Below are 11,740 nucleotides of genomic sequence, written 5' to 3'. Positions count from 1 at the left end.
TGATGAGCCTGAATTGGATGAAGTCAGACATGTGACAAGGGGCGGAAGAATTTTCAAACCTGTTGAATTGAGAGTCGAAAATCCAGGGGCATTGGCTCGAGGAGAGGAGCCGCAATATGTGAAAGATCCAGATGATGAAGTTGTGCAGCAGTTAAAGAAAACTCAGGCTGTTATATCTGTATGGGGATTATTGATAGCATCAAAGAAACACAGAGAGGCTGTGTTAAAAGAATTGAATACAACACAGGTATCCTCAGAGATATCTCCGGAGCAACTGGCTGAAGTTGTTGCTCTAACCCAGGCCACCAGGGCCATTAGTTTCTCAGATCAAGAGCTGCCTCCTCAAGGTCGGAATCATGCTAGAGCTCTTCATGTCACTATTGTTTGTGGAGGCAAGAAAGTACCATCTGTGTTGGTAGATAACGGATCCGCGTTGAATGTGTGTCCATTAAGAACTGCCATTACCTTGGGTTTCGGTCCCACTGATTTTGCCGAATCAACCCTTGGTATCCTCGCATATGACAATACCCGAAGAAATGTGGTCGGAGTCCTCACCACCAAGATCGTTATGGGCGGTCAAGAATTTGAGGTTGAGTTTCAAGTTATTGATATCAAAGCCTCGTTCAATATGCTTCTAGGACGTCCCTGGTTACATAAGGAAGGTGCTGTCGCTTCAACCCTTCACCAAAAATTGAAGTTCATTAAAGATGGGAAGTTGTTCACTGTCAGAGGTGATGAAGAGCCAGAAATAGGGCAAATAACAGGAGAAACTTTAATCCTTCCAGTTGCAAAAGCAGATGACTACAACTTGAATGGTTTCGCATTCGAGGTTGCTGTTATCTCTTACAAGGATGCCTCTCGGGAGGAGTTGTGTTTGCCGTTCGCCATCAGTTCTGTGGTGGCCAAGATGATGAGAAAAATGAACTACTTCCCTGGTATGAATTTGGGCCGTGATCCAAGCAAGGCATCTCACTGGCGCCCAATCAAAGCAAACCATGGAATTTTCGGTCTTGGATATGTACCTACTGAAGAGGAGGAGGAAGCCATGGAAAAATTGTTGAAATTGAAGGAAGAAATCCGCCGCACCGGAAGGGTACTCCTAATGGCTCCATATCCCTTATCAATGAATGGTCATTTTATCAAAGAAGGTGAGACGTTTCCATACTATGGGTTTTCTGAACCATGGTATGACTCAGTGACAGGGATCATGATACCCGGTTTTGAAATATTCAGTGGCCTTGCTCTCCCAGAAACAGAACCGCCGATATATTATGTTGAGAAAACTGTTGAGGACTGGTTAGTCTACCTTGAGCCAGATGTGCTGGAATCTTTGTTTGAAGAAAATGTGCCTGATGTTGATTACAATTTTGAAGAACAAGAAGAGACAGATTGTGAAGATATGCTAGTGGCAGTTATTCAGAGTAATGATACCTTTACTGAACCTCAGAGTCAGATTGCACCTGCAACAGAAAATCTTTCAAACTGGAGTTCTGATGTTTTTCCATCTTATTTTATTGCTAAGTCAAGTCTAGTCAAGTCGAGTGAATCAGTGTCAGTGCCTAGTCCAGGCGAGTCATTTTCTGAGTTTATTTACTATGTGAATCCTGAACCTGTTCAGGATGAGTCCAATGATAATGATGTAACTTCTTTCAATTCAATGAAATCTGATTCTCAGTATGTCTCTGTGTTTGCTTCTGACTTTAATAATAATGATAACACTCCCTCCTCAGATGAGGAAGGGGGGATCGACGAAACTCCCCTTGAATTGCAGCATATGCTCAAACAAGAGGAGGAGCGCCGAGCCCAGCCTCTTAAAGATGAAATCGAAATTATAAACATCGGAACAGAAGATTTAATACAGGAAATACGAATTGGAAATACTCTATCCTCTGAAGAGCGCGATGAATTAATAAACCTACTTAAGGAATATAAAGAAGTTTTTGCCTGGTCCTACAAAGATATGCCCGGGTTGAGCGAAGACATTGTTCAGCACAAGCTACCTTTATTGCCTGGGATTAAACCTAAAAAGCAGAAGCTAAGGAGAATGAAGCCTGAGTGGGTCCTGAAAGTAGAAGAAGAGGTTACTAAGCAGTTGAATGCTGGATTTCTGCAAGTGGTGGAATATCCAGAATGGCTCGCAAATATAGTACCTGTACCGAAGAAAGATGGAAAGGTGAGAATGTGTGTAGATTTCAGGGATTTGAACAAGGCAAGTCCAAAAGATGATTTCCCTCTACCACATATCGATATCTTGGTGGACAATACGGCCGGGCATGAATTACTATCTTTTATGGATGGTTTCTCGGGCTACAATCAAATTAAGATGGCACCCGAAGACATGGCTAAGACCTCGTTCATTACACAATGGGGGACATATTGCTATCGGGTAATGCCATTTGGTCTTAAGAATGCCGGTGCGACGTACCAAAGAGCAGCTACAGCCTTGCTCCATGACATGATACATAGAGAAGTCGAAGTTTATGTCGATGATATGATTGTAAAAGCCAAGGAAAGGAAAGATCATATCCCGAACCTTAAGAAGTTCTTTGAAAGAATTCTCAAATACCAGCTTCGCCTGAATCCTAGCAAGTGTGTGTTCGGGGTTACCTCCGGTAAGTTGCTTGGATTTATGGTGAGTCAAAGGGGTATAGAGGTAGATCCTCAGAAGATTAAGGCTATCCAGGAGATGCCACCGCCTAGAACCGAGAAGGAAATTCGGGGATTCCTAGGAAGGATACAGTTCCTAAGGCGATTCATCGCTCATCTGACATCAACTTGTGAACCTATCTTTAAGCTCTTAAAGAAGAACTCTTCCAAAGAATGGACAGAGGAATGTCAGCAGGCCTTTGAAAAGATAAAGCAAAGTTTGTCTGAGCCACCGATAGTAGCACCAGTGATACCGGGGCATCCATTGCTGCTTTACTTGTCAGTAACAGAAACCACAATGGGTTGTATGTTAGCACAACAAGATCCAGAAACCAAGCATGAAAAGGCTGTGTATTATCTTAGCAAGAAGATGTTGGAGTATGAACAAAAGTATACTGTCCTAGAAAAAACCTGCTTAGCCTTGGTTTGGGCCACTCAGCGACTCAGGCATTACCTTTTATCACATAAGGTCCTGCTTTTGTCGAGGATGGATCCTCTGAAGTATCTCTTTGAAAAACCAGCCCTGACAGGCAGGACTGCCAGATGGTTATTATTGTTGTCTGAATTTGACATCACTCATGTAACCCAAAAATCAGTAAAGGGCCGAGCCATTGCTGAACAATTGGCGGAAGCACCCCGAGAAGAAAGTCAGCATTTCAAGCCGATGTTCCCAGATGAAGAGATCATGATGGTTGAAGATGAGTATCCAGAAACTGGTTGGACCCTCTATTTTGATGGAGCAGCAAACCAAACAGGACAAGGAGTAGGGGCATTGCTTGTGTCGCCTCGAAATGAGCATGTCCCCGTTGCCGTTAAGTTACAATTCAATTGCACCAACAATATGGCAGAATATGAAGCATGCATTGTTGGGCTTGAGGCTGCATTGGCCTTAGGCATAGAGAATCTTGACGTATATGGAGATTCGAAGCTAATCATTTGCCAAACTCAAGGAGAGTGGAGAACCAAAGAAGAAAAGCTATTGCCATATCATGAATACTTGGATATTCTCGCTAAGCAATTTCAACGCGTCACTTTCAGTTATTTGCCAAGGTTGAAGAATAGATTCGCCGATGCCTTAGCAACGTTAGCTTCCATGATTGACATACCTCACAATATGAAGATGAGGCCCATCACGGTTCAAGAGCAATGGGCTCCTGCATATGTTGATGCTATAGAAATAGCTGCAAGATGTCCCGATGGAAAGCCATGGTATACAGACATAAAGAACTACATCTCAGGCCAGGGGCATCCCAATGAGGCGTCGAGTAAAGAAATAAGGACTTTGCAGAGATTGGCAGCTAATTTCGTCATTTGTGGAGGAGAGTTGTATCGACGGTCTTTCGATGGAATTCAACTCTTATGTGTCACTGAAGATCAGGCAGAAGAAATTCTGGCAGATATTCATGAAGGGGTGTGTGGGCCTCATATGAATGGGAAGATGTTGGCAAGGAAGATCCTACGTCTGGGGTATTATTGGCCGACATTAGAAGCAGATTGTCACACATTTGTGAAGAGATGCTATAAATGTCAGATACATGCGAATCTCATCCATGTACCACCCACCGAATTGCATTCTCTTACCTCTCCTTGGCCGTTTTCGGTATGGGGAATTGACATCATTGGCAAGATTTCTCCCAAGTCGTCTAATGGTCACGAGTACATACTCGTTGCTATTGATTACTTCACCAAGTGGGTTGAGGCCGCTTCTTATGCAAAGCTTACATCCTCATCAGTTGCTAAATTCATACGCACCAACATAATTTGCAGATATGGAATTCCCCATGAACTTATCTCAGATAATGGATCTCATTTCAAGAAGGAAGTAATCTCTCTTTGCGAAGAATTCAAGATTAAGCATCATAAATCCTCGCCTTATCGTCCGCAGACAAATGGAGCGGTAGAAGCTGCAAACAAAAATGTCAAGACTATCATTAGCAAAATGTCAGAAACTTATAAAGATTGGTCGAATAAGTTACCATACGCCTTGTGGGCTTACAGAACATCAATTAGGGCTTCAACTGGGGCAACCCCTTACTCTCTTGTTTACGGGATGGAAGCAGTGCTACCTGTTGAGATCCGTGTACCTTCGCTCCGAGTATTGACTGAAGTCAAGTTACCAGAAAATGAATGGGCAGATGCCAGGTATAAAGAGTTGAACATGCTAGACGAGAAGAGATTAAAGGCGCTTTACCATGTGCAAGGTTATCAGCGCAGAATAGCCCGTGCTTTTAATAAAAAGGTTAAGGTCAGAGATTTAGAAGAAGGCAATCTTGTTCTAAAAGAGAATCGAGCACCAATGTTTGACCCAAGGGGCAAGTTCAAACCAAATTGGTCAGGACCATACATTGTGGACCAAATCTTACCCGGAAAAGCCGTCAAGCTCCGTAATTTAAATGGAGAAATATTGCCAGAACCAACAAATCTTGATCAACTCAAGAGGTTCTATGCTTGAACATCAGAAGGCCGTCCTTTGGCCGAATAAATCCCAAATTCATAACCAAAAATCAAAAAATTTATAACCTTTTGCAAACCCTTTTGAGCCTAAATAAAATTTTCCTTCAAATCCCAATATACTAGGGGCATTCGCCCTGAACTACGCATGATCTGATTCCTACACTGGGATACGTAGGCAACCTGTTCATAGGTTCGGTCGAGACCCTTGCAAAACCTTAAGCCATTCTTTGAAAAACCCTACCTCACCTATAAAGTCCTTTTGGTGTTCAAGTAAAAAGAAAAGAAGATAAAAAAAAAATAATAAAAAAGAAAAGAAATGGAGCTTGAAGATCCGCTAGATTGAAAAACCTGAAAAGGCGATCTAGGCAAAATTTAGGATCATTCCCCTGCTAAGTTGAAAACCTGAAAGGGCGGCTTAGGCAAAAGGTAAGGGGGTGGCCCGCTGAGTCGAAAACCTGAAAAGGCGATTCAGGCAAAAGTTAAGGCCGAGCGGTCCACCAAGTTGAAAATCCAAAAAAGGAAGACTTGGTCGTGGTAAGATTGGATTCACGCCAAAAGAATTACATCGGTCTCTGAACTCGCGGTAGGTCAGGCGAAGCTAATACACAATGATTCTCGAAACTAGGGGCATTAATTTTGGAGCAATCTGAAAGTTGATAGAAAGATATATGAGGTATCACTGTATTAAAAATAAGTGAAGATGTTTATCAATGGAGAAACGTTCTTTAAAAGAGGCTAGTCTAACCCAAAAGAAAATACTGATAAGTCAGAAGCATCACGAGATTACTGGAGTAATCTTTCTTATTTTGTGTTTTTATTACAAGTGTCTGTAGTTCTATTTAAAAAAAAAAAAAAAAATTTATTTTTAGAATTGTTGTAGGGTGCAATCACTCTGAAGGCAGGTTCATTAACAGGTTCTGAGGAACTTGGAAAAAGGTGACGCTCTCACAAATGACGAAGATCTTTGAAAGAATAATCTCCGGTCAACGAATAGAAGAAGGTTAGAATGCCTCAAACTGAGGCAGATTGCTAATGAAGTGGCATCCCATATTTAAGCCCTGAAGTTCTTTTGCTGCATAGTGTTATTAAATCCTTTGCTTCTAAAGTTGTTAATTGGAAATTTCGATTTCTCTCAAAGCTCAAATCATCATATCTCTCTGAATCCATTTGGAAAAAGATATTTTCTCTCTGAACATCACACAAATATGATATCTCGCTTCCTTGGAGTCCGTACAAATACGGTATTTCACTCTCCGAGTCCATACGACTATGGTCTCTTATCCCCTTTGAACATCATACAACTATGATGTCTCATTTCCTTGGAATCCGTACAAATACGGTATTTCATTCTCTTCGAGTTCATACAACTATGGTCTCTTATCCCCTTTGAACATCATACAACTATGATGTCTCATTTCCTTGGAATCCGTACAAATACGGTATTTCATTCTCTTCGAATCCATACAACTATGGTCTCTTATACCCTTTGAACATCATACAACTATGATGTCTCATTTCCTTGGAATCCGTATAAATACGGTATTTCATCTTGCCCAAGCCCATTCAAAAATGATGCTGCATTTTCATTAAGAATCTTTCAAAAGTCATCCATTATTCTCTGAGACCATTTGAAAATGACGTCTCATTTCCTCTGAAGCTGTTCAAAAGCGATATTCCTTTCCCTCCGAAAATCCATTTGAAAATGGTATCCCATTTCTCTCGTTGCCAGCGGCACCGCAGCGGGTTTGTTTTATTGCATTCCAATTCTAGGATTTCATCTAAGGTCTTGCATTATATTAGGTTGCATTGTGTTTAGGGGGTCCTTTGTCGATTAAAGCTACGCAAAATGGTTCTGTCATTTTGACTTTGGTATTCGATGACTACGTCGTCTCTACCAAAGAGGGGCATCTGTAGACACCCACATTTTGCTTTACTTTAACCAACAATAACCTAATATATTGATCCATCCTCAAATTTTTTGAAAAAAACAAAATGATAAAGAGATGTACCTGGTGAGATGATTAGATCCGAAAAATTGAAAAATACCCTGATTAGTGAATTTAGTGTGTTAAATCCATGTGAGAACCCCCTCTATCATTGATTTATATGTTTTAGGTCATTAATATCTTGATCTGACTTTACGGATCATCAATCGGGACAAAATAAGCTAGGGTCATTTCATAGCCCGGACCCTGATTCCATTCCGAGACCCGATTTCCGTAAATCGTTAGATCAATGACAGATCTTGACCTGGGTCTCACCATCCAAAACCACCTAACCTCTCCTCTCATCCTAACCATCCAAACCTCACCTAACCTCACCTAACCTCTCCTCTCATCCTAACCACCCAAACCTCACCTAACCTCACCTAACCTCACCTAACCTTACCTAACCTCACCTAACCTTACCTAACCTCACCTAACCTCACCTAACCTCCTATCCCATTCTCCTATAAATACCCTCTCATCCCACCATCCAAAGAAAAAGAAGAAAAAGAATCCCTCTCTTAGAAAATTCATCCCTCTCCCTCATCTCTTCAAGGGTTCGGCCATCCTTGCCGGATCGGGTGATACGTTGGGTGATATATATCAAAAGCAGTCATTATCAAGCAAGGAATCATCTTCAAGGAATTAACATCAAAGAAAAATCAAACACAAAGTGGGTTTTCAAAGAGGTAGGCATTTATTTCAATTCTATGTAGGGTCTGTTTTCATGCATATCTTTTACTTTAAAAGAAAAACCATGTTAGGAAGCATCTAGGATCAATCTTTACTCATTCTTCTTGATGGTAGACTTTGAAGTTATACATGTTTCCCTCTTCTCTTAACCCATCTTATCTTCATTTTTATTTTTCCCTAATGGTTCACACCCTGGTTCCCCCTGGTTAGCCTCTGGTTAGACCCTGGTTGCACCCAGGTTCGTTGCTGGTTGCACCCAGGTTCGATACTGGTTCGCACCCTGGTTCCCTGCTGGTTCGCACTCTGGTTAGACCTTGGTTGCACCCAGGTTCGTTGCTGGTTGCACCCAGGTTCGATACTGGTTCGCACCCTGGTTCCCTGCTGGTTCGCACTCTGGTTAGACCTTGGTTGCACCCAGGTTCGTTGCTGGTTGCACCCAGGTTCGATACTGGTTCACACCCCGGTTCCCTGGTGGTTCGCACTCTGGTTAGACCCTGGTTGCACCCAGGTTCGCTGCTGGTTGCACCCAGGTTCCCTGCTGGTTGCACCATGGTTCCCCTGCTGGTTCGCACCCTGGTTTCCCTGCTGGTTGCACCCTGGTTCCCCTGCTGGTTCGCACCCTGGTTCCCTGCTGGTTCGCACTCTGGTTAGACCCTGGTTGCACCCAGGTTCGCTGCTGGTTGCACCTAGGTTCCCTGCTGGTTGCACCCTGGTTCCCCTGCTGGTTCGCACCCTGGTTCCCTGCTGGTTCGCACCCTGGTGCACCCTGGTCCGCACCCTGGTTTGTACCCTGCTTCCTCCTAGTTAGACCATGGCTAGTCTCGGGTTTGCTCCTAACTTAGACCCGACTCACTTGACCCTAACCATTAACCCAATCCAACCTAACCATTAACCACACCTAAACCCATACCCATAAGCCTTAAACCCTATAACCATAGCCACACATCATACACCACATGCCTTTCATTCATCCACCCAACAGTACCCTCATACACCCCTACAATAGACCCGGCCAACCCAGTTAACCCGGCCATCGGGCCCATTCGGCCCAATTAATTCATTCCCCTTAAGAGCCACTTTGCCCTATTGGTTCCTAAGATACTCCAACCACCCAAACCTCAAGCCGCACCCCAATCCACGCTCAACCAGTTCCAATCCAGTCTAAGCCAAGTCAACCCGCACTTGACCTTGACCATTAACCCAATCCAATCCAACTCAACCATTAACCCCACCTAACCTGACCCTAGCACAACTCAACCGAGTCACATCAACCCAAGCCATACCTTTGTCCACTCACTGAGGCACACCATTTATCCATAAATCTGGTTACATTAAATCTAACCCAGCCAGGCCACCTGCAGCTTAAGTCAAATCGCCCCAATACAATCCATCCAAGTGGGATCCCAACCCAGCTCAACTGAGTCAACTCTAGCCAACCTCCCAAGTCGAGTTGACCCAACTCTCTAGTCGAGTATGCTCAACCTCTTTAACCGATTGGACTCTCCCCTTAGTTGACTCAATCCAATTCCTTAATCAACCCATCCCAATGCAACCGAGTCGCATTCGACCAAGTTGCGGCCTTCCATGTCACAACCGAGTCATTCCCCTATTCTACTAATGCCCTTTTACACCTAATAGAACTTCCTCCCTTTTGCCTAACCAAGTCATATCCCAACTCAATCTGAGTCGCATGTCTGAATCCATTTGACCGAATCTCATAAGCCCGCCCATTTTGAATTCCCAAAATTCAAACCCTTGATGATTCCTATATGCTCAATTCTTTGATGCAAATTCCCAATTCCAAAATCCCATTGCTAAATCAATGTTTCTGAATCTCAAGTCCAATGCTCAAATACAAACCCGATTCCTGATCCAAATACCAATCCTGTTTTCCAAAATCCAAGCAACCTCCCCAGCGGAACTACGTGTGGCTTGATCCCCATCGCGGGGTACGTAGGCAATTTGGCACTCCCAAGTTCAGTCACACCTTTCTCTATCTTTCTCATTCCCTCACACTATTTCATCATCTCTTCCATCTTTTTTTTCACTAACCTCGAGAATTTAAATCGATTTGTCTTGTGTCTTTCGGAACCGTTGGATCACGGTTTCCGTCGTAAGGACCCTTAGAGCCCAATTTAGGAACACCGGTGTCGTGTCGTGTCCTAAGTTTTAGAGAGTCCTAGAGTTAGGAGTCCAGCCTCATCACGGACGCTTGCTATGTATAGCAACCGTGCCATAGGTCTAGTTACACTAGTCACCCAATCTTTCCCTAGGACAAGCCTAGTAAACTAGGATGTAAGGCAAACCTGCATTAGTCTAAGGGACCATTTGCATTTAGATGAGAATCATATAGCATCTTAGATGAAATCCTAAGATAATAAAATCCTCAACTTGAATTAAATAACTTCTCCTAAAACTGTTGAAACAGTCAATCCCGTCTAGGTCGGTGTCTTAGTTGAGTTAGGCATATGTAACTTAGCTTAGGTGCACCGAACTACGTCGACTCTGATCCCAGTGAGGCTTGGGTACGTAGGCAGCTTGGATGTCTGACGGCATACCACCCGCGAGTCGGCACCACAACAAATTGTGGTGTTTTGAATATTAATTTTCTTGTAAATGCTTAATCAAATCATTTAGGGCTTTCCATGAAATTAGAATTCTAGGAGAACTTTCACTTAGAATGAATCCAGACAAATTAATAAATCAAGATACACATCTAGGATTCACATTGAAATTAGATCATAGGATGCATGTCACTTAGCTCGCACATTAACATAGAGTTGAATGAGCCATTTAAAATAAATTTAAAAGAGTTAGCTTTTGGAATCGAAGACCGATTATCGGGCAGGAATGGTGCATGTGGCGGATAACTCCCCATACCTTCCATTCTCGTAACCAGGTAGCGAGTCTAGATTTCTGGTTAATTTCGGGTCCTAGATCCCACATCTAGGTGGCGACTCTGTCAATCTCTTTCGTGTGGAATTCGGATTGCCTTAGTGATCCCAAGTTCACATGAAAGACGAATTCAAATCAATAATTAAATGCACACGCCAATCGCGTGGATACAGGAGACCAAGAGAGAGAGCGCGGCGGCTCGCGCCCCACCCCTCTCGCGGGATTCGGGTACCACAACGGGTATCTTCGAAAAACAAATTCCTTGGGAAAACTCCCCCTGCCAATATCTAGGATTCCTAAGAAATAACCCTGAACTGAATTTAAAAAACAATAACGAATTTAGCTAGATTCATGACCCGAAGAGGCTAAATATAGAATTAAGTTGATCGAGGGAGAAAAAAGAGGTGAACAAAGGAAAGGAGAAGAAGAAAAAGATACTAAAGTCGCAGAATGACTCAACCGTGTGACTACTCAACATTAAAGGTGGTGCTTTTAATCAAAAGGAACATTCCAGACTTTCAGGAAGGATAAAAGGAAAAAGAAAGGGTATTTTGAGCTTCTAATTGGTCAAAACACTGAATGGATAATAGCAATAGGACATCTATCATGCACGTTTGTCAATGCAAAGTTCAAGAGATGCATTCTTTTCAAATATGTCCAAGGCATGCAACCTATGTTATAGTTCCTGTGAACAAAAGATGTTTTCATTGCAAAAGATGTATTAACAATAGCTCTCAGCACAAATAAACCAACAAAGGTAAGAGATGAAAGCAATTTGCTATATTTATTTTTCCAGCCACTTTTTACCATCTCCTCACTCATGCCATCCAATTTCTTTCCCTCTCCCTTTCTCAACAGTTTATCAACACTTGGTAAGGTGATATTCGGTGATGTAAAATTTCGTGGTCGGCAAATATGGCCTTAAGAGTCATCGTTTTGATGTAGAAATTGGCACTTTAGCAAAATCATCAAACAACAAAACTATAAATGAAAGCACATTGACTCTCTCAAGATGTGCTGCATTGCAAGAATCAGAGGCAATAGAAATTAACTAAATCAGAGGCAAT

General features: G+C 42.6%; 1 long non-coding RNA gene across 1 annotated transcript; it reads left to right on the top strand.

The window, feature by feature from the left end:
• The first annotated feature begins 7,405 nt into the window (after positions 1-7,405).
• Positions 7,406-10,913, top strand: LOC143882385 (uncharacterized). Its single transcript, XR_013252228.1, has 3 exons — positions 7,406-7,774; positions 7,989-8,241; positions 8,309-10,913. It is a non-coding gene; the product is annotated as an uncharacterized LOC143882385 (long non-coding RNA).
• Positions 10,914-11,740: the final 827 nt, after the last annotated feature.

Source organism: Tasmannia lanceolata, unplaced genomic scaffold, assembly GCF_043159265.1.
Source record: "Tasmannia lanceolata isolate RefF3 unplaced genomic scaffold, GAP_Taslan_0.1 ptg000002l, whole genome shotgun sequence".
Taxonomy (NCBI): domain Eukaryota; kingdom Viridiplantae; phylum Streptophyta; class Magnoliopsida; order Canellales; family Winteraceae; genus Tasmannia; species Tasmannia lanceolata.
Note: the sequence above shows the minus strand (reverse complement) of the source record. Positions and strands in the feature narration are given on the sequence as shown.